The following is a 24177-nucleotide window of genomic DNA, read 5'->3' on the forward strand; positions in this document are numbered from 1 at the left end:
TTATTATTAATGCCTTACAAGAAAGTGTTGAAAATGTTGAAGTACTTATTCTTTTTACCTTGATCTTGTAAATATGCAGCAAACATTAGATTTTACTATCAAGATGATTATACTTTTGGGGTACTCTATAATTTTCCAACACTGGTTAGCATTTTCTTTACTTTTTGACTATACTAAGTTCTGAGAAAATGATTTTCACAGAATTTGGTTCTCAAATTCACTCTACATTACTGCTGGTAAACCAAGATTGCATACTGAAGTTAAGGATCATCCTTCATAATTATATTACTTTATGTTTATCTTCACCAAGGTTCACATTCCATGCTATTTTTGTCACGTATTCAGAACAGCCATGACTTGGCTAGGTTCTTATGAAATGCTGCTGCACAGTCAGCGTGTATTTTTTGCAGCTTTGAATAACATCAGTTTCAAAGGCTTCTCATCAGATTTTGCCACTTCAGCTATTCCCCTTTCTAGATAGTTTATGGGTAACTTTCAAGATAATTTATTGATAAATTAACAGCACAGATCACTGAGGTATGCTACTGATCATTTCACTCTGCTGGCAATACTGACATATGCAGGCTACCCTGGGTGTATGGACAGAATGGGGAATGAGAGGCTGGGAAGCAGCACCATGGAAATGGACCTGGGGATCCTGGTCCATGGCAAGCTGAACATGAGCCAGCAGTGCCCTGGCAGCCAGGAGGGCCAGCCCTGTCCTGGGGCATCAGGGACAGCGTGGCCAGCAGGGCAAGGGAGGGCATTGTCCCACTCTGCTCTGGGCTGGGGAGGCCTCACCTCGAGCGCTGAGGGCACTTTGGGGTGCCACAATATAAGACGTTAAACTATGAGAGAGCATCCCAAGGAAAGCAACAAAGATGGTAAATGGCCCTGATGGGAAGCTGTGTGAGGAGCAGCTGAGATCACTTGTTCTGTTCAACCTGGAGAAAAGGAGACTGAGGGGAACCCTCACTGCAGTTACAGCTTCCTCACAGGGGGAAGAAGAGAGACAGACACTGATCTCTTCTCTGTGGTGACCAGTGAATGATCTCAAGGGGAGGTTTAGGTTGGATATTAGGAAAAGGTTCTTCCTCCAGAGGGTGGCTGGACAGGAACAGGTACCCCAGAGAGGTGGTCACCAAGCCTGGCAGAGTTCAAGTGTTTGAACAATGCTCTCAGGACCATGGTGTGACTCTTGGGGACGGTGCTGTGCAAGACCAAGAGTTGAACTTGATGACCCTGGTGGGTGCCCTCCACCTCAGCATGTTCTGTGATTCTGTAATGTGTTTCCCATTTTCTCACCAAGTGTTTGTCTTACTCATGTTCAGTCTTCCTTTTGCATGTGGATGATAGTGCATAAAAATGGAAAGTTCAAAAAGACTAAAAATGGTGCTTTGAGTAGACAATCCATATGGAGGTGTAAGCATCTTCTTCATGACCATTTACGATTCACTCAGAAAAACCTTCAGCAAGTTAAATTTCCAAATGTATTTTGGAGATTTAAGTAGATTTGATGAACCTACTCTCCATTATCCACATCACTTCTAACTAAAGAGCTGCAGTAGGTTTGTTTAGACAAAATATAATGTACAGAAAATACAGCTAACTATTCCCTAATACAGCACACGTACCGTGTTAATTTGAGTCTTTACTGCAGATTGTCTGACGTATGTGGCATGGCTGTAAAAAAAAAACCAGATTAGCATTTCTTCAGATTTTCCAGAAATAGTTTTGAAAATTTGGCATAATATTAACCAATTTTGAGCCCTTGAGGCATAAGCATTTCTCAACAGAGGATCTAATACCACAGTTATGGCTCACCTATTTCAGCCTTGACTCCTGTTTATGACTTCTGGGTAACCCGTGGTTCTGCTAATGTAGTCTGCAACATTTTTTTTAATCTTACTTCAGTGTGAATCACATTTTTTCTCATATGAAAGTAAAGATTAGGTTTAAGAACCTCATCACTTTTTCAAACTGAGACAACACACAGAGATGGGCTGTCTACTCAAGGCACCAGTTTTAGTCCTTTTTGGACTTTGCATATCTATGCACTATCATCTGTTTACAGAAGCAAGAATGAACAGGAATACATTCAATCTTCTTTGAAAAAAAAGTTGGTCAGAAAATTCCAGAGGTCAAATGGTTTGCTGTGTAAGTCTGGTTATAATAGGAGAATGTGAGGAATCTATTTAGAACAACTTGGAACACTGTTTGGGAGGATCTTGTTCTTCTGAGCAGGGTCATATGAAATGGTCACCTGATGTATGTAGAGCTTGACTGACATAAATCTGCAAGAATCTCATGCAAAACAACTGCATCAAAACAACAGGGTCATTTTACAAAATAAGCAGGATGAAAACAGCAGTATTAATTTAGGATATGAATAGGGTTCAGGAGTCCATGTGCTTAAGCATTTACTGTAATTTGTCAATGTAGTTCTTAGTAATAGGAGACAAGACATGAGGAATGTGAATCTGACTCTTAAGAATACACTGATGTTATCACTGGAGTTTTCATTTCTTTCAATGTACTAAATCAAATGAACGTGAAGTGATTTAAAATCATCACTCTGCTCTCATAAATCAAGGATTTAACAGTTATGACTTTTTCAATATGAAAGAGGACCCAAGTCACTTCTCAACAATTTCTACTTAGTCTTAGCTTTGTAATACAATATAGCTATTCCAGAAATTATGTTCTATAACGTCCTCTACTGAAAATCTGAAAATTTTTCTACTGAAAATCTGGTTTTATCCAAAAGGTTGTAGTATTCATTCCACTTCCTGTCTGTAGTCTGTATGTTGTCCCTTTCTATCTCCTCAAGGCAGGCAGGAGGATCCAGACAGCAGGATATTAATGACCTGCCCATAAGAAGCTACCCCTGCATGTCTGCCTTGGCATCTCAGTTTGACTTGTTAGGTTAACACCCAAGCTTGTGACAGAGCTTTAAGCTGTTTTTGGGGTTCTCTGCAAGAACAAAAACATGTGCAGGTGTTCTGGTGTCTGTGCTGATCAGCTCTGTCCCCCAGTGAGAGTTTCTGATGATCAATAGACTTAATATTATCTTTACACTGTTGTGCTGGTGCCCTGTGGGAGGCACCATGAATCCTTTCCCTTCTGGAAGGGCAGTGAGTTTGGAGAGGATCTGTGGCCAGCACGGTGTCTATATGCACAGGAAAGGTAAGGCTGAGCTGCACAATATGTCAACAGAGAGAAGGTTGTTATCGTTTCCATGGTGTTGAGTGCAGGCAGGAATGCTGGATTGTTTACATTCTTTTCATATGCAGCCTGCTTACATTTCTGGGGTACTCCCTTTATCAATCACCTGCTGAATTCCTGCAGTGAATCATGTATGGACAAGCTCCAGCTGATGGTTATTTTATACTCAGGTGCTGATAAGAATGTCTTTCTGTTTGTGTCAGCTTCTGCTCCATAAACAGCCTCAATGACCCATATCTCCAGTACTCTGGGTAATAAGTGAAAGCTTTTCCAGGATTATACTGTTAAACTGAAATTAACCTTCAAAGAGCTTTAAAAGTGGTGTTAATGTATCAACATATTGCACAAAATGGCTTGCAGTGCATACTAATTTCCATGATGGATGAGAGAGTTTTGGAAACTATAACTGCATATTTTGGGGTTTAAAGTAGTCTCAAAGATTAAACTCTATTCCATCAAATTTTGGATGTCTGTGGTGTGATTATCTACCTATAAACTCACCTTGTCTGCCTCTAACAGGGAGAATTAGGTACTTTAAAACTGGTGTAATTCCTTGTGCTCTAGAAATGCTTTGTCGTCTCCTCTGGTGAGAAAAGAAATCTGAATGATGAAACCAGATATAGATGTCCACACTGCTCATATCAAAGTTTTGTAAAATGAAGCTGACCATGTCTGTCTGGGATTAAGTTATAACTTCATGGGGTCATTTTAAAATAATTTTTAAAATCTGTGCAATGCACAGCCTCTGGTGCTTTCCTCTGGTGTAGTTTGATGGTGGTTCCTGGGTGTCAAAGGAGAGGAAACATATTGCTTCCATGGATGTGATATGTGTGCTGCAGTATAATAGTTGCCTCATGGCTATAACAGAGCATTTCATCCACTGATGGAATATGTTCTCCAACAGAGCAATTACAAATAAATGATGACAATTATGAATAACAGAAATGCCCGTAAGACAATACTGGTCTTCATTTGTCCTTACTTTGGACCTCAAGAGCTGGAATTCTCAGTTGCATGGTGTATCACACCTATTTGTATTGCACAATCCTGAAATGGGAGACAAGAGTGAGTGAGGAAAATTTCTTATTTTAAATTTGAGCTGATATTGTATTGTTTCACATTCAAAATCTCTAAGAAGAAAAATTAAATTCATAGTAGCTCAGCCTTTTTGGCCTTTGGTGCAAGAAAAAGGAGGAATTTTGAAAAAGACAATTTGAATCACATACAGATGCATTATGCATACACCTTTATACATTGAGATATATAAGGTAAGCCCTGTCATGAGAATTATGACAGGGATTATCTCGTACCTGAGTTTTACCTTCTGAACATCTGCATTTAAAACAGCATGATCTGCCATCCAAAAATGCAAAATTGACCTTATTTTAGCAATGTATTTACAGATGTTTAAGACATCTACATTTACCTACATTAAAGGTTGAATACTATTGCTTATCCTTTCTTAAATCAAGACGTTTTTAATTGTCCTAACAGTAAAATAAAAAAAAACATAATTACATTAATATCCTTCTAGAAAACTCAGTGAAAGAATAGGGATAGGGAGACTAAACTATTCACATTCTTAGCAATAAAAAAGAGTGATATTTGCATAATAATGCAACATTATTACCTAGAATAAATTGTACAGTGGACAGAATCTGTTCAAATTATAATTCATAAAAGGCAATAAAATATTATCAAGTTGTTTTTCAGAATTTTGAGCAGAAAACCATTTTATTTTTCAGAATTAAAGCAGTCTTTAAATTAAAGAAAAAAAAAACCTAAGGGAAATTTATGGGAGTACTCACATTAATTGAGAGACATATATCTATGTTGATGTGAATATTAATCTTTGTCAATAGATAGAGACACCAGGATTCATGCAGCCCCATTCTTTGTTGATTATGCAGCTCTGTAGGTGGTGATGTAGCCAATAACAGTGCAGGTTGCCAATCCAGCACTTGGTGACCAAGAACTATTTTTGTCTACATCTTCCATTGAGTGTCAATTGGTGTACTGATGTATTATGTTTAAAATAATAATAATAAGTTTTTTTAAAAAGGCAATTTCACTATTAGGTAGATAAAAACTATGCATTTGGGGAAAATAGATGTATAAGTTTGGCATTTGTATAGGGACCAGTTCATTCATTCAGAGTTTTGAAGCAGTAATTCTATGAAGAGGTTTCATGGTAGTGATTGTTTTATGACTGATTGTGATGTAGGTACACAATCAATAGGCACAATATATACTTGATTTTGCATTTTTTTACACATCATTTTTGGCTGTAAAATGTGAAGCCAGCTTCATAAAGAAACTATAGCTCTGTAATTGGAAAAATGTGTGCAATAGCACCAGTGGCAGGGGGAACAAATGCCTTGTGGACTAAATCAGAGTAAGGCAGCTGAGTAAGTCTGAAAAGCTGTGTGTAAGAAGTTATATATTCCCTCCTTGTATGGAACAATTTTTCTAAGCTTAACAATGTACTACAAAGCATAATTTTTAATCTCAAGAGAAGACTGAATAATAAGGGGGAAAAAAAAGAAAGCTAATAAAAACCCCCAGAGTAACACAAATTGCTTGACTTTCCTCCATTTATTTTCTTAAGAACTGGGCTTATAAAATAATAGCTTATATGGTTACTGGCACACACATGCAGCAAAATAGCTCCAACATGGCACAGAAGAAGGTAAAAGATAGGAATTAGTCAGGGGTAATAAACTCCATGGATCATTTCACAGGTCAATATAAACTGAAATATATAGATATACATATGTAATTACACACACATTCACACTCATGAGGATTTTATTACTTGACAATTCTTGGTGGCTTTGCATCCCCAGCAGGAGTAAGGAAAGTTCCTGGAGCACAGCAATGGGCCTGCAGCCCCTCTCGTTAGCAGCAAATGCAGTGACAGCTGTTCAACCTTGTAAGTGAAAAGCATGAGCTGCTCTGAACCCTTCCTTCTTCCTTAACACAATAGCTCTGTCCTGGATTAAGCCCAAGAATATCTGCAGAAGAAACAGAATTAAACCCTGTACCAACACCTATAGCTCTACAAAATATTTCCTAGTAACATAACTACAAGCCATATCAGTCAGGACCCGTGAAAGATGTGCCACAAAAAGATATTGAGAGTGGTGAGATGTAGGGTTTTCTGGCTGTTGCTGTTCTGGTGGCCTGTAAAGGCCCAGGGATGGCCTTGGAGAGCCGACGCTTCAAAGAACGAGGAGAGACTTCTGATCTTGTCTCGGTCTCGGTGTTTATTAATTGTTTATCTAAAAGATTTTCTTTCAGCCCGACAGAGGTCTGCACAGCAAGTCAGCCATGGGCACACTCCCGAAGCCCCCGGGCGGTCACTTATCTTTATACCCTAAGTTACGTGTACAATATTTATCATTTTTCTCCAATACTTTCTACTCTTATTAACCTGTGCACTTCTAGTAATGACCAATCCCAAAGTGCCACCACCACCACAGAAGATGGAGGCCAAGAAGAAGAAGAAGAAGGACAGGACACGCCCCAATTCCTCCATCTTACTTCTCTAGACCCCCCTGTACCAAAATCCTAAACCCTGTGTTTCACACTTTAACTAACTTATCCCTTCACCATTCACCCAGTGAATTCCTCCTATCCTCATACAGGTCTCATCTCCTGTGTAGGATCAAAATCCTGCCACCAGACACTTCTGGCAACATTCCAGGATTCCCGAGCCCCCCAAGGGTGGTCTCGGCCTCTCTGCACCTCCATCCTGAGGTGCTGAGATCCCACAGTGAGACACTGTCACAGGTTACCCAGAGAAACTGTGGATGCCCAGTTCCTGGAAGTGTTCAAAACAAGGTAGAACAGGACTTTGAACAACCTGATCTTGTGGAAATTGTCCTTGCCCATGGCAGGGGGCTGGAATTAGGTGATCTTTTAATGTCCCTTCCAACCCCAACCATTCTATGATTTGCAAAGCTTTTGTTTCTGTCACTGTTCTGTGTTCTTCTGTTATTTGAGAAGAGGGAGTTCATATAGTCAGTTACTTTTAGATAATTGTCCTTTCCCCTCCTCTTGTTTTGCTTTCTATCTCTGCCTTTCCATGATTCTTCAAAGCTGTTGCATCTTGTTTATTTTATGAGAGTTTACCTGAGAGGAAGAGACACTGATATTATCTCTAACATACTTGTAGCAAAACAAGTTTCAGTTCTTGTAGTTCACTTTCAAGCTGTGTGAGCATTGACTGTTGGCTGCTTAACCACAATTTTCCTGGGATAAGTGTTTTTTTCCTGAATTATTTTTAAAATTAAAATCATAGCACTGTAAAATTCAACTGCAGTAAAATTTTCTACCCTGAAATTTGCTGGTACTAGAGGAAAACACAATGTGTAACACTGTTGTGCTCCAGCATTTGCATTTGCTGGTTATAGCATTCATGCAGAATTTAAGTCGCCTTCAACAGAATAAGCCTAACTTATTTAGTATGACTAGAAGGGGAGCTGTTAGAATAAGACAAGAGCAGTACAAGCATGTAAAATTCTATTTATCTATGACAGAGCCCAAGGGGCTCTGAGCTGCCTAATAGGAATCCATTCTCTGCCAGTCTTCACTATGAAGAGCTAGAGACCCCTGAAGAAATGTTTATCAATGGTAATTGGACTGCCATGGCTTAGTAGTGTATCATTAATTATATAATTGCATTTGATTAAAAATCCTTACAATAGCAGTTTGCACTTGATCTGGTCTTTTTGATAAAACTAAAAAGAAAATAATAGAAAAAACTTACTGTGCATTAGTAATTGTTAAATCACATTAAGGATTAGGACTGCAATTTGCAGCTACCGGTCTCTTATTCTGTTACAATGCTAGAAAATTTTACTGTTGCAAACAGTCTTAAGCTTTGCATTTTGACTTCAATCCTTTTTGCTAATGTTAAACCTTAAATTGTACAAAGAATATCTTGTTGGTTTTAATAGAGAGTTACTTCCAGTCTAACTTCCAAAATTTCTCTGAATAATTACAAGTACTTGTGGGAGAAAGAAAAAAAAGAATTTTTTAAAAAAGGGTGGACTTATCTTACTCATGAGTGATTTGAAATGTTCCCCCATAACTTTTGATGTCTCATATAGAGATTGAGAGCAAAGGCAGCTTCTGAGTATCTGTGTTCGTGTTTGGACAAGACTCTGTGGTTCTTGGAATGCCCTGTGCAGAGACAGGAGTTGGACTTGATGACCCTGATGGGTCTTTTCCAGCTCAGCTTATTCTGTTTCTGTGTTTCTATATAATTCTGTTATAGCTACAGAATTTCAGTGCACTCCACCTGCATATGAAACACTCTGAGTCAGGTTCTGCCTGTGACCAATCTCAAAGTCCTTGGACAGGTGAATGAGCTGCAGCAGTCTGAGATCAGTTTTAGCTGCCATGAGATCAGGGCAACAGGACCCTTAGATGCTGCAGGTATAACTGAGGAGTCATGAATGCTGGCATGTGATAGCACTCTTTAAACATATTTCTGATCTCTGACCCCGCCCCTCAATGTTCAAGGACCCAGGGATGTTTCAGCATGGACAAAGCACACCCAGGCACAGAGTCACTTCTAGCTCATTTCCAAACACACAGGTTTGAAAGCTGTGCCAAGGATTAGGGTCCTGTCTCCTTGCACAAGTATTTCTTCAGCAGGCAATCTTCAGGTAAGGGGTTCTAGGATGAGCACAAAAAGAAGATTCTTTCAGTGTTTAAGTGTTGCTTTAGCAAGATGCAAGAGCCAAAGCAAAGCCAATAACCTTGCAAAGGTATTTGGACAGACTGCTCTGGTTATTTGGGTCTCTGCTCCCAACAAGCAGGAGGGCCATATCAGGCCAGGCCTGAAACTGTTCCCTGATGAAGGAAGACTTTGACTGCTTGGTCAGTACTAAAAATAGAAACTAAACATCTTCCCTAGATGTAAAGGCATGAGGCAGAACTCACACGTGCAAAGTTAACCCGAATTGCACAGTGATCACAGGTGACCATATCAGACTGCTGCAAGGGAAGGGCTCTCCAGCCCCAAGGGCTTTATCATAAGGACTGGCTTGGCCCTTGCCTGTGGTTTGGGACAGCAGAGGAACCACACTAGGGTCCATTCTGATTGTATGGTTATGTAGATGATTGTGTCACCAAGACATACATGTCATCACATGTAGTTTATAACATAGATATGTCATTGAAAACTTGGCTTCTGTTCATGTAAGTGTAGAGATGGGACTCAAGCCATGAGTATAAGTCAATTATTACTAACAATGTTGTTATTAGGAAAATGTGTTTGAGACCATCCCTGCACAGGAAAGGACTCTGTCTTGAGAAATTATAATGACTTTTAGTGATTGTAAACTAATTGTATATTTTGTTAAAAGAAAGTTTATTAGCAGTAATGTATTACAGATGTAATGGTCAAAAATATTAATATGGCTCACACACATCAGTAAAAGCAATCAGCTTTCAGAGTGTTTCACCTCAAGGTTATATTTTAAAGCATATACAAGGAAAGATATATCAGGGAGATTTGATTCTCTATGAGATTACGGTTTTTCTCACAGAGTGACTGATTTCAATAAAGTTAACATTTCAAGAAAACATTCCAAAATGTGCTGTTTGTGTTTGCAGTCCACCAGCCTCCATTCATTTGGCCAGAACCAATTACAAAGAAGAAAATCAGTGCTGTTGTTGAAATCTATTTCATGCCTTATGTTAGAGATTTGTAAAACTGTCCCTTGCTGACTTGGAGATAAGTGGAATAGCGATGAATTCAGCTTCAGGCAAGCTGCTTTTCAAGCAAACCTGTCAGGAGACAGAAAGACAGTTCATAATAATTCATTCTTGTGCTGTGTCTCAAGCGATTAGTGAAGGTATAGGGCAGATCTGGAAAACAAATAACATTAACATATCCTTAAAAAAGGGCACAAAAGCCAAAGTCCCACAAAACTCTCCAAAAACCCAAACAATAAATCACGTTTCTCATTTGTTGAGGAACAGAAACTTTAGGATAAGCACAGGAACCAGAATTAAGGGATTAATTGTCAGGAAAAAAAAGGGTCCTTGTCTATAAAGTGCTTTTATGAGAATACAGAATCAAAAGAACAGCAGAGAACTGGATTTAATTCACTGTATTTTTACAAAATGCCTGCTCAAGAAAACAATCTCTGGGGCATCAAGTGTAAATGAACTGTGAACACAGAGATCGCCAGTTGGAAAATAATGTCAATATGAAAAACCAGAAATATGCAGAATCAGCTTGCAGCAGTGTGCTACAACTGAGCAATTCAGCCACCAAATCATTTTTCCCCTGAGAGCAACAAGCTTTTAATCAGTATCCAAACTGAATTTAGATCTTCCAGTGGAGCGAGGGCTTCCACTTAATTGAACCAGAAGGACCAGTGCCATGGACAAAATCACAGATGCAGTTGTAACATCACAGCCTTTTTCTGCTTCAGAGAAATGCAGTGGGATATTGTTTCTATTTTTGGAAGAAATGCTAAAGATTTATAGGAGGAAAGTGTTTAAGAAAAAGTGAGAGGATAAAGTTAACTTTTTTCTAGATTTATGACAGTGTTATGGATTTTGAGCTATTATTATTATGAGTGTCTGTGAAATGCTAATAAATAACAATGCACGAAAAACACCAAATTACCTCAATAAATGCAGTTCAAAAAGATATTTTTTCTCTAATAATTCCTGTGAGATGAATCACCTACAAAGCTAAAGTACTTGGAGAAATTTTTGATATGGGTCTTATTTAACAGTAGGAAAAAATAAAAAGAATCTGAAGAGTTTTGAGGCATAATTTGCTACCTCTACTTGCTCTTAGTAGAAGAGCAAACAACAGGGTAGGAAAAAATGTGCCCTTCTGTCTGGTGAATCATTATCTCTCCTTGTCACAGTCACTGACACTAGCTTACCTTTCTTAAATTTAACTGCTATTTAAAGCTTTGTCTGTTAGGAGCACATTAAAAACCCTCTGTCTGCAATCCAGTGCTGGCTACAGCTGAATGATCTGAGCAAGGTGCAAGGAGCAGGAGCAAGGTGCTGCTGGCCAGAGGAAAAGCCCTTTGGTAAAATATTAATGATACATCATTGTGCATCCTGGCTGAGCCTCAAAGTAACTGTGCTCCTGGCTACTGTGATTCTTTTTCCTCTAAAATGTAGGTAGCAAATAACATAAAGAAACGAACCCCTGACAAACAAGAAAAAAAATATTCTAGCTATAGTCCAGAGAAGCTGAAGTGAACAGAAGGATGTGTGATGCACATAAAAGTGGCTGCTAACAGAGGCAATGCCTCTTTTGCTGCGCCTCTGATGTGAAGGCAGAACTGATGAGGAGTAGGGGACAGGGCGGGATTGGTCATGGAGTAAATTTTCCAGGAGGGCAGCATGGATCTGATCTGGCCTGAGTTTTTCTCAGCTTTAACACTGGACTGATACAGATGCAAGTAATTGATCTCTTCATGCTTCATTGAACCCATCTCCTCGCGCCACTTTCTGTCCAACCGCAAACACTGGGAAGGAGAACACCCATGGAAAATGTTTGTCAGTCTTGCCTGCCAAGATAAAAAAAGAGATGTATTTGCTCTGCATTTTGAGCCCAATGCTCCCAGCTCAGCAATCAGGTGCAGTAAGATGGAGCCTAAAGGCTCCAGGCACAGCTGTAAATGGAAAATGTCCTAGATAGGAAAAAGAAGAAGGAAAGATTACAGTAATGTTTAAAATATGGAAAGTTTGGAAGAAAATGGCGGAGTAGAGTGCCAACATCCAACAGAGAAATAAATACAACCAGTGGGTTGGAATAATCATAAGAACTGAGTTGTCAGTCTTTATGTCATCAAATCTCTTCTTTTGTTGGTATATATGGCTGCTTTCTAAATAAGGAAGTTCTCTCAAATTGCATTGAATTTCAGAATGTATAAAGCATAAAATTAAAATAGCAAAGAGATATTTAGGGGGGAAATTATAATTTTGCAAATACAAAAAGACCCATAAGAAATAATTTTCTTCCAATTCATATTAATTTTACTTCTAATAGTAAATATACTTCTTTGGTAATTAGTAATGTGGGTAATAATTTCACAAGAGCTAAATATCTGCAGATATTTGTTTTACACAGATTAGACACATTTTGGGAAGACAAGTTTTCTAATATACTTTTTTTTGAGATATTTGCTAGAATTCCCTGTCAGGAGATGAAAACACACATATCTCCTCAAAGGGTCATAACATTAGACAAATTTAACAATATCAAGACCTAATAAACTTTGAATGATCAATTCCTAAGAAAGACTCTGTCTTAGGCCATTTTTAATGCTTGAAGTGGTATTTCATTTTGTTATTGATAGTTTTATGCTGGATCTTTTTCTGCTTAATATGTTCTTGATTTCATATGATACCTAATATTTTTGTACTTGTTCTTTCAAACAGTGGCTTCTAAAAACATTCAACAAATTTACTGATTGCTGCTGGAAGCTGTGATAACTTATTATAGTAGTTATTTTTGTACAAAATATATGCAAATTATTTTTTTATAATTATTATTAATATAATTTAAGGAAAAGCAAAGTAAGTATAAGAAAAATCTCAAATTAATGAGCAAATAAATGAAATATATTTCAAGGTCCCTTTATCAGGAGCAAATGAAGGAATGGAAAATATAAAAAGAGGTATTTGCTTACACATTTTTGCTATCTGGAATAAAGGAGGGACAGACATCCTTAAAGTCTCATAGTAATGATAACAGAAAATGGACAATAAAGTTGACATATATAATAAAGTTGACATAGATCTTTCAGTTCTCCAAATCACAATTATGAGTTATTATGAGTTACACTTTCTTTTTTTCCTGAGTGCTAGCCAAAGCATAGGAGAATCTGGAACTATGATTATTGAGGAATTAGGAGAACTAGGAAAACTGACTAAACAATATTCCCTGGAGCTCTTCAGTGAGTCTTTTTGCCCTCTTTTTATTCAGAACCTGAGGAAAGATTGCAGGGAGAGAAGTTGCAGGGTCTTGGCTTCACTCAGGAAATCACAGCAGCATGGAGTCATTGGGGTGACAGGAAATCCAGGAGGGCTCAGAGCTGGGTCAGCAAAAGTTCAGATGGGGCTGCTTGGGGATTGATACAGATGAGTCTTGGAAATCTCCACAGATGCAGATCGCCAAGCCCAAAGACAATTTTCAAGATAATTTCACTTTTAATATTCAAGGATAATATTAAGAGTGAATTTCATACTCTGCTTGCTGATAGAAAGCAGAGCTAGAGGGATATTTTGGATTGCTCATAGTAACATTATTTCTAAATTAGATTTAAAAAATAATTGAAAGCTTGGTGAAAATGTTACAGCAGAGTGCAGCATTGATCATGGTGGTAATTTATCAAAAATCTTATAGAAACATGCATAAAGGAGAGTAGGAGGGCAACATAGTCAAGTCTTGAACTTTAAAGCCACTTAAACACTCAAAGGAAGCTTATCCTAAGTGAAAACCAGGACAGTTTACTTAGGAAAGGTAAAAGCAGAAAAGAACAAACAGTAATAATTAGATCTAATCTCAAGAGTTTCCATTAGTAAAGAACAACAAAAAATTGTTCTAGAACGGTTATCATCTGTGAGAGGAAGAGAGAGTTTTCTCAAGGAAGTAAAGATACCAGACATGATATTCACAAGTCTAAAAAGGTTTTTCTTTCTCAGTATTAATAAAAAATACACTTTTATCTTTCAGAAACAGTAATAGAAAGTGTTTGTGTCATTTCTGGTTTTTTTAATAATTAGATACATTCTTTCAGCAGCTGAACTTTTCATTTTTTTACAGCAGTTCTCTATGATGTGAAGCAAAGAGGAAGAAAATAAGTTTGGCAAGTTCTTCTCATGCATTTGCTGGGGAATCCAGAGATCTTATGGAATAGCTATTTTTTTCTCACTCTGCTAACCAGATAAGCTTCTTAATGTCCTACAAAGTAGCAAAAAAACCTGTCTATACCTTAAACTTTCAGAGAGCAATATCCAGTTTATGAATTTCACAGTGTTCAATGTCACTCCTCACTACTGTTGTTAAAGGTTTAATGAATGGTGCAGATGAGATCAGGGATTTTCTTCCCAGAACTGTAAATGGACATTAAAAGTGTTTTTTCTAATGACATCAGAAGTTGTGTATTTGATGTGATCTGATTTTCAGCAAATATAATTGTTGATTTCTTTCCATTTCTCTCTTTCATGCTACCTATGAAAAGAGGAAGAGTTTTCTGGTAGCAATCCCTTGTCTAAAGCTGACTCACACCAACACAGCAGTCAATTCATATGTTGGGTTATTTTCCACTCACACACCTGAGCAAATTCCTTCCTTATCTCATAGGGTGTAATGTTCTAGACTGTAGTCTTTCTTAAATTGTTAAATATATTGTTAACAGAAAAACAGATTGAGATTTTTTCAAAAGAGTAATTCTGAAATAAATGCAATGCAATCTATCTCTACACTTTGGGGATCCTGCAATAATGAACTAACGCTTCAAGTATTGTATTTCTAATTGTAATAATGTTATTTTTCTGAATAATTGATTTTAGCATTAATAAAAAACAGAGAATAAATTTTATTTTCATGTGTAGACCATTAAATAAAAGGGAATATTTTGATTATTTTCTAAAATACATGTTTACATGCACTAAATCATTGTTTTATTTGATTTTTCCTTTAAAAGATAAACCATCGTAAAACTAACTCCAAAAGCAAACAGCTTAATTTAATGTACAAAAGCATTACTCTCCTCTGCAAGGGAAAGAGAGCAGCAGCTAAATTCAATTCTGATGTATCCAGTTCTTACCCTTTTGACCATAAGTTCCAGATCCATTTCTCTGTATGAATTAGAAGGGAAAGGAAGGGGTAGGTGGAAGAGGGTGGGAGAGGAGATGAATGGAAAAGTGAATGTGGCATGCTGTTTGTTCACTTAAAAGAAATTTCAGACTGAAAAATGGAAAAAAATTCCAAAATTATCAGATGGCTAGAATGAAGTCCTTAACAAAAAAAAAAAAAAAAAAAAAAAAAAAAAATTATTAATGCTGCTAGACACAGCCCTGCTGTTTTTTATCGTGTTTTGGTTACAGGAGCAGATTCTCTGGCACAAGAGTTCAGTGATGGAGGTTTTTCCAGAGCTGATGGGCCAGGCCAAAATACAACTTGAGATATTTCAGGAGGACACAGAGATGGTTTCTGTGACTGTGTGTCCTTCCTTGAGAGACACTGGGGAGGACAAGGAGGAGAGGCTGGGACAGGGCGTGCCTTGCCCAGCCCTGCTGCCTGTGCAATGTTAGAGCCAAGCAAAATCGTTCAGGAGGAGCTCTGCTCCTTCCCGTAAAAGTGATAAATAGTGCACACTGATCCAAAAACCTCATCTCCTTTTAGCTCAAAAAAAACCTCACCAAAAAAATCCCCAACCCCACACAGATGATTTTCCTAGTGAGTGTGGTCTGAGTGTACAACATATATATGGAATTGTAAATGCAAAACTATACTACTTTTTGAAATGGAAAATTATAAAAAAAGTTTAAATAAGAAAAAACAATTATTCTTAGATATGTTCATTGTCCTGTGTATGTAAGGTTGTGATATTAGATAAAAAATTGTAAACCACCAAAGTCTGTATCCAATAGAAGATTTATATGAAATAACCCCAAGGTAATGTTGTTCTAAAAAGAAAAGTAAATTATTTCCCAACCTTTAAATGCTTTACATTCCACCTCTTGATTTTGCAATCACACCAGTTTTGTTAGTATTTTTTTTGTACTAAATTTCTTGATGTTTTTAAGGGAGTTGGAGGCCTGAAAGGTGAAATAGCTGTAACAGATTTTATAGAAGAAACAGCCAGTTATTTTTGTAAATTACATGTGTCCTTTGTATATTACAGTGGAAGATGATTCACAGTCTTGTTCTGTGGACATCTAAAGATAAATCCAGAGTATAACCAAACATAGAACTAAACCTTAGAGGCTATTGTTAAATTAAAACAAAATGCGCTATAAATAAATAAAATTAGCACGATTAATTTTCAGTTTTTAACCAAAGATTGCATTTTAACAAAGATTGCATTAGGCAAGTTCTTTGCTGCATTAAATCTCTGTGTCTAAGAAAAAGAATGTTGTCTTTATTCATGCATAGGGTTTGAAATACTTGTAAGTTACATAAGCACTAAACTGATTTTTTTTTCATAATACAAGGTTGTTTTGTACCTCAGTTGAGATTTATAGGCAAAAATAAAAGGTGAAATCCCTAGATTTATAGTTTTCAATAAGTCCAAACATTTTATCACTGAGGCCTAAAACCACCATAAATATCTTGGAAGGTTTCAAGAAAATGAAATAATGCCATATGGACACTACCATTGGAATTTTTTATTCAAAACTGATTAGGTAATCTATGAAAAACTAATATCAAAGAGAAAAGTGGAAGTAAAACCACAGGAATGGCCACTGGATCTGTGTGAAGTCTCTCAAATTTTGAGATAAATGGTAAAAAGGATGGTGGCTGCAAATTTTCAGTATTTTTGGGTGATCTTTCAATCTTGCACAGCAGCAATTTCTTGCAATATTTGAAAATTCAAAGAGTGATCGTGAGGCTTGAATTACAGATTTTTATTACCATAAGTTTTGCACAGTCATATTATTGGCAAGTGATAAAGTAAATAAAAGTTATGTACAGGTTTTTCAACATATGGGAGTACACTTTTTTGGCCTTTCTGCTTTGTTTCAGTAGCATTTGTAGGAAGTTATTTTAGGGATTTACTGGATTTAAATTATAGCAACTGTGCTAATTTGCTTTGTGTCTTAATGCATTATAGAGACATTATCCATGCTGGTTGCAGAGAGCGAATTAATGAAAGCAGATAGCCAAGAAGGGTAATGATATCTTATAAAGAAAAGGTTTTTGTCAGCATAATAATAATTCCATACTGAAAATCGTACTTGAAATTTATAGGATAATATACTTCACTTTTAATAATGCTAACATATCTGATACTTATTTCATTGAAGTACTTTGATGAATTAATATATTGGTTTAGATTTTAAAAAACTATAACAAGTGTAATACATGCATGTATTATACCTTTAATGCATCTTTAAAATGTGTGTATTTCTCCCTTGAAATTTTCATCTTCAACATCTTAATATATGTCAGAACAACCTGTGACAGCATAAAAATTTTAGTTTTTCTGAATCAAATGAAGTGGGAATTATTTCCATAATAAAACACTTTGCTCAAGATAATAAGTGAATTCCTTTAAGGTCTAATTCATTGTGGTCTAAATAGATGTACTGAAACCACCAGAATGTAATGTCATACACGCTGGAAGCTGAATACAAGACATTTCTTAACACCTGAATTTTTTATGGTAGAAATACCTGGTTTTATGACTAGATCAGCTAAAGCTTTTAGAAAGTTTGTAGTAATATGAATAATCACAGCAAGAATCAATCAGTGACTTCATTAGTGTTGATAATGAGCTGCTCAATATGTACATGGCTGTACAGTTTATTAAGAGTCTTAAACAATTTCAGTCTTTATTATGTTTTGTAATTGTAGTATAGTATTATATACCTAAACTAATATGAAAACCTTGAAGAGTTTTGGAAATTCTTCGACATTTAGCAATATGAATATACGTTCAACTCCTGAAAAATTGAAAAAAAACTCTCACTCTAAAACCAGAAACCCAAATCAGTCCTTACACAATCACCCATACTTTCCTCATAAATCTGTTTCCTAGGCAACAAGTATATCATAGAGCTAAATTACAATGTAGAAGGGAACAACAACCTGCGGCATCTTCATGTTAAATTTTTTAACAAAGGTTTCTGCACCAAGAGTAGTTCATTGCAATATGCATAGATGAATGACATTTAAAATTACTGTCTTAAACATTAATATTTCTTCTTGTTGTCCTTATTCATTTTGGTTTAGAGTACATTTTGGTTTAGAACACCACTAATTTTGGTGCAGTATGAAAAATACATATTGAAGTTGTTTCCTATTACACTGAGTGCCACAGAGTTTCAAATTTAGGGACTGTGCCTTACTTGTCGGAAATTCTAGAGCAACAATAGAAAGGGAAAGTGGAGAAATGTTTTCATGAATGGAAAAGGGAATCATCATGGGACTCATCTCATCTACTTTTGATCCTATAAAAATCATATGCCTGGGAATTACTTTCTTGTGAGATTAAAAAAAAAACCAAAAAACAAATAAATGGGAACTGGGGTGATCTCCATGAGATGCTTTACTATAGAGGACTGAAAAGCAGCAAACTGCATGCATACTCCCAGGTACACACATCCCATTCAAGAAAAGAAGCCCAGGTACTAAAGGCTCCTAAAGAGCTACCAGTGCTGTAAACAAAGATATAAATTAATTATAACTCACTCTTGAAAGTGAACATTTCCAAAGTTTTTGGAAAGCTGAAAGATAGTTAATTCTCACTGACTGCTGGACACCTTCATGCCTAAGATCCTCATCTTTAAGTTCAGGATTATTGTTTCAGTGAATTATCTGAAATTAAAAAAAAAAAACAAAACAAAAACCAACAAAACAAAAACCCCCCAACATCACCACCACATAAAAAGGAAACAAACCCCCATCACAACGACAACAAAACCAGAAAAATCCAGCAAACTCCCCCTGTACTGCAGGAGTCATTCATTTCAATAACATGAAATAAAAATTATTCTTGCTGGTCAATAGTGTCCTGATTGCAGGGCTAGGAAATAGGGCCACCTGACTGTGCAGCATAAGTGATAGGTAAATCTGGTTCAATTTGAACTAAGGCAATTTGGGGTAATTCTACTCTCAGTTGTTTGGGTTCATCCTCTACTGATTCCATTACCAATGGCACCTTAAAGCTGGATGAACAGAGGAGCTGCAATCTAGCAGAAATGCATGTTTATAGTCACACATATTAAGAAACAGCAGGAATGAGTATTATTTGTTCTTCTGAGCATTTGTGAGTAATAGTTTTATCAAGATTTAGTGCTTATAGTCCATCCTTAAACATACTGAGCACACAGACTGTGAACTAGATCACTCAATCCCACTTTAAAATTGAGCCAAAAATTAAAGCTGAATACAGGTCATCAGCTAAAATGCTCAGCATTGACAGGTTGGCCTAACTGCACTTGTCAAATTTGGGGCAGATGCATATTTTGCTGGACAAGAGATGTAAGAAACACCTGAGATACAATCCCAGTGAGAAAGAATTTGGCTTTGTTTTTAAAACCCATGCACACTCAAAAGAGTATCTTCTGCTTTCTAACTTTTCCTAGGGAAAATGGACAAAATGGCATTTGTGTAATTGGATGATGTCTTTGCTCCTGTGGTATGGCTTTATCTTTTACAAAGTTTTGATGAGAGCTCTGTGATAGTATTTACGTTCAGAGCAAAGCTGCCATATTTTTTGGCTTTCCTCCAGTTCCACTCAGGAACAAATAATTTTGGCAAGTAGCCAGACATAGTTTTGTTTTCATTTTCAGTCATAGAAAGCAGTTCTTGCAATCTCTGTTTTTCCTAAGGTATTTTGTCCCATTCAAGATGACTGCCATGAGTTCAGGTTGAATCAAGCAATGCACAAGCATTTCAGAAACAAAATGCAGATGGGAATGGAGATCCCAAGCCTTGTGAGTGGCAGCTACACTTCCATGTCTCCCCAGCTTTTCTATTTGAACAAAAATCTATAAAATATCCAAAAGTTGCTTTTCTGTACTTTATTTTGCCAGTGACTGGCAGTATTACAACATTTACCAATTGACTTGCTTTGGATAATCTGCCCTAGAAGTTCTGCCCAAGGAGCAGAGGATGAGATGTCTGATCCAGCGAGGTGAGCCTGCAGCTCATCCCACAGGATCAGCTTTCACCATGCCCACACTGTACATGAATCCTTTGAGGCACAGCAAGGAGGCTTGGCAAGACTCCATCCACTCTTTTTCTGTGCCTGAATAGGGTGGGTTTCTACCTTGTATTCTACCTTGTATTGACCACCAGGTAACTGAGATCAGTGACCAGTAAGTACCTTCAGCTGTGGGCCGGTGGCTTCTCCTTTTCACTGTCCTCTGACACAAAAAAAAAAGCCTTTTGAGAACTGTTTTCAGATACTTGGAGACCTACTGTAGATACAGCTTCTTTTTGTTTGCTTTCCTCTTTTGTTCAATCAGCTGACTGCCTCCTCCATGCTCTGTAGGTGCAAGAAATGCCTAAAAGAACACACTTCAGCTGCAGGTGACACAATGAAAAACCCCTGAACTTACAATTACCTGATGGGGCCAGTAGTGAAGAGCTTAACAGCTCTCTATAGCACATTATTACAAATTTTTAAGGAGTTTCTATCTGCGTTTTCAAGAAGATTATAATGAATAGACCTTGCCTGAATAATTAAATGCAATCTATTTTCATAAATTATATCTGTCATATGATAGACCTAGTAATTAAATAATTGGAACTGGAAATCTGGAGCTTTATTGCACCTAAAAAAAAAAAAAGCAGAATTCAATAATAAAAGTGAATTTCAAGAACTGTTGTTCAGACTCAAAGATTTCAACCTAACAAAGTGAGATGATTATGTAAAACTGTAATTCTGGACTGCTAAGATTTCTTCCACACTTGTCTGCTGTTTGATGTGTTGCTACTCACAATATTCTCTGGCAGATGCTACTGTTTGTGCTTTCACTATTGTTAAAATGACCAAAGCTCACAAAAATTGCAGTCAGAATTAAAAACAAAAGCCCCATATATTCTTATTTGTGTTTATTTCAGCCAATAGATACAGACAAGTATAAAGTCAGCCTCTGCATATTTCAAACCTTAGGTGAGAAGGTAATTATTTAGGACTCTAAAACATTTAGAAAGGAATAATATAAAAAAACATATGCAAGCATCTGTGAGCTGAAGGTCAGATAAATAACTTGGTTGTAAAACTTTGTGAAATCCTTTTTTCTCCCTAAGAAATGTACCATATTAAGAGGGAAGGATGATGTGTGAATTTGTCATAGAATGTGACATAGGTGCACTAACCCCAATGCCCTCACCTTGCTAAAGGTTTGAATAACTCTTTACTATATAAGTAGGACATGATATGCTTCCTTCATTTTATGGCTTTTTCTCTTTAATCCAAGACACACAAAGTACTAGAAATAGTTTTATTTTCAAATTATGTTAACACAGTACCTGATTTCAATACTTTTTCATCTCTAGTTTTTCTTTTTATTTCACATGCAAACCACAGATCAAATACCATTTTATGAAAATACTTACATACAGAAGAACAAAATTTTAAATAGAACACAAATGTTTAGTTTGAAGTAACCTTTTCTCATATTTTTATGCATATTTTGAACATCTCATCTAATCCCAGGGCTAAGAGAGAGACAATGAACAAATTTCGTCAGATTGAATTGCACTTTCATTGTCATGACTAAGTATTGCTAGTAATGTGTCCTGACCTGAACTAAGACTTCAAGAATGTTTTTGCTGGTATTGCACTAGAAAAAAAAAAGTATTTTAAAATAATGAAAAAATACTCTTAGCTTTTGGAAACTGTTAGAAAATTGGAATTTTGAAAATAAATTTGTACAAAATTTTTAATTAAGAATGTTTATATTTGTTGAGTTTGTCCAAATATAGTCCCTGCAAAAATTTAATTCTAATTAAATTCCAAACTTCTGTCCCTTTTGGAGCTGAATTAGACTTTCTGCATGTTGACAGAATGGTCCAGGCAGTTTCCACAGCCTGAAGCTAAGTGCAGTGGCATTGGTCAATATGAATCAGAAAGGTGCTTAGGAGATTTTGCCATTTTTCAAGTCTTTTCTCTAGATTTTTTCGTATAATATAAGGGCATTCTAGCAGAAAATGTAATTGATTGATAATATTCCTTTTTGATTGCAAAGTTGAAAGAATGCCCTTAGGAATTTTGTCATTACTTCATACTTTCCTTCCCCCCATCAGGTGCAGTGAACTGCTAGCCTTGCAAGACAAAAAGAAATGGATCAGTTTTCCCCTTATTAATCTTCAAATAATTTCCAACTTCATATGTATTGAAAAGATAGAAAAAATGTGCTATATACCAAGTTAGTCAGTAGATGACAAATGATGCCCCCTCACCCCCAGCCCATATGCTCCTTGCTGTGCAGATTGTGACTGAATAAAGAACAGAGTCCTATTCTAGACAGGCAAATCTGTGAGTTCAGTTTTGCTGAATCATCACATCCTTTGTGCTCCTTCTGACTTTCCATCGGTACCTTCTCCCTTCCTCTCTGTTAAATGATGAATTTCCCAAAGGCAAACTCCTGGTGAGGTTGTGTGGCCAAGTTGCTGTGGGCTGCTGCAACGGCAGAAGTTTGAGGGGAGGGGGACTTCTCTCACCCCCTTCACAGTTATGTATTGAAATTTGTCACAGAATTAGCCAATTATTTCACATGTTCTCACTTTCCTCTTCTTCTGAAGATTTTTGTGATATTAAGTTTAGCAGTTTTGTCCTTAGCTGATGTGTGTGCAGAACACATTTTCTGTTCAGGTATTAAAATTTTAAGAGCTCATTAGAGACCTTTCCTTAACACAGTGAATTTAAATCTTTCCATTCACTTATGTGAAGCACATGTGGCCACTGATGATCCTGTGGTAGAATAATTATCCCATATTTAACAACTTATATAACCTTGCATTCAGTAATTCAAGGTAAGGCTATTTTTACACAATTCAGTATTTGCTAGAGTTAGCACATTATGCAAAGTTATTCTAGTTAAAGAAGTGATAGAGCACCACAGGCCAGCTAAAATATACTAGAGAGAAAAGAGATGTTAAATGGGTTCAATGAAATGCTCTATTCACTCCTGGATTCTATTACAGCAGATATTCAGGTCTAGTCTTAGAAAACCTGAAAAGAAACATCACCCTCTGTTCCCCTCCCAAGAAAGCTTAGCTGGCTGCATAAGCAATTCATTATTTTCCCTTGGCTTATCATATGAGTAATTTTTAAGCAGTTTTCACCACCAGGATTGGCAGAAATTTCTCCTTGCAAACTGACAACATGATCTGATTCAATTACAGAGGTATACTAGAGATTTTAGCAGGACTTCCACATAACTGTATTGACAAAATGTCCACAACAAACTGAAATAATTGCATTTGAAATTGCAAAGAAAAAAATTAGTAGCAATCCTGTTTAATATGTTTGAGAGTACAATTCATGGAAAATCTGAACATGGAAGACATGACTGATCACTGCCTGGAGAAAATAATTCTGTCATAAGAGAAAAAACTGCATTAGTATGCAAAACCTTTTGCCATGTTCATAGAGAATCAAGGACAGGACTCTGGATCATCAGTGTACTGTGAAATCTCCCCCACAGAATGTTTCATATGCAGCCTTTATTCTGCCCATTCCAACTGATGCATTTTCAAGGACTAAAATGATCTCTCCATTTACTTAAATTTCATCTAGTTGATGGCAAAACCCAAGAGACAAGCTTAGCTTTTCCCATGAGGATGTGACCTTAGAATCTTCTCTGTGTTTACCATACTCAGTTATTCTGCCAAATTTAGAAGACAAATATATCTTTACAGAGAAAAATTTTTAATGTGATGACTTAAGAGAAGGAATATGACTTTCTAAATGCAGAAAATGCAGAAAAAAATGTAGAAATAGAAGCTTGGCACTGTAGAGAAGTAAGCCATTTCACTGTGAGTAAAGTGGCATCATAAAAATATTTAAATTAATAGAAATCTTCAGTGCTGATTTTCAGTATACCTATGACAAGGAAAGGTTCCTTGCAAGCATGCTCTTGTGAAATACAGAATGAGGATTTAATACCAGCAAACCTGAAAATGGCAAGTAAAAGTAACATCAGGAAACATTTTGCTTCCTCACAGCTGCTCCAGGGTTTTTGTGTCCCAAGGACTGCATCTGCAGGCAGCAG

At 36.7% G+C, this 24177-nt stretch overlaps 1 long non-coding RNA gene across 1 annotated transcript in view; it reads right to left on the reverse strand.

The window, feature by feature from the left end:
* Positions 1 to 9718: 9718 nt before the first annotated feature.
* Positions 9719 to 24177, reverse strand: part of LOC132079468 (uncharacterized) — a 46526-nt gene continuing 32067 nt past the window's right edge. Inside the window, exon 3 of the long non-coding RNA XR_009419414.1 lies at positions 9719 to 10026. This is a non-coding gene — a long non-coding RNA (uncharacterized LOC132079468). The remainder of the gene's footprint in view (positions 10027 to 24177) is intronic.

The sequence above is a fragment of the Ammospiza nelsoni genome, chromosome 1 (assembly GCF_027579445.1).
Source record: "Ammospiza nelsoni isolate bAmmNel1 chromosome 1, bAmmNel1.pri, whole genome shotgun sequence".
Lineage (NCBI taxonomy): Eukaryota > Metazoa > Chordata > Aves > Passeriformes > Passerellidae > Ammospiza > Ammospiza nelsoni.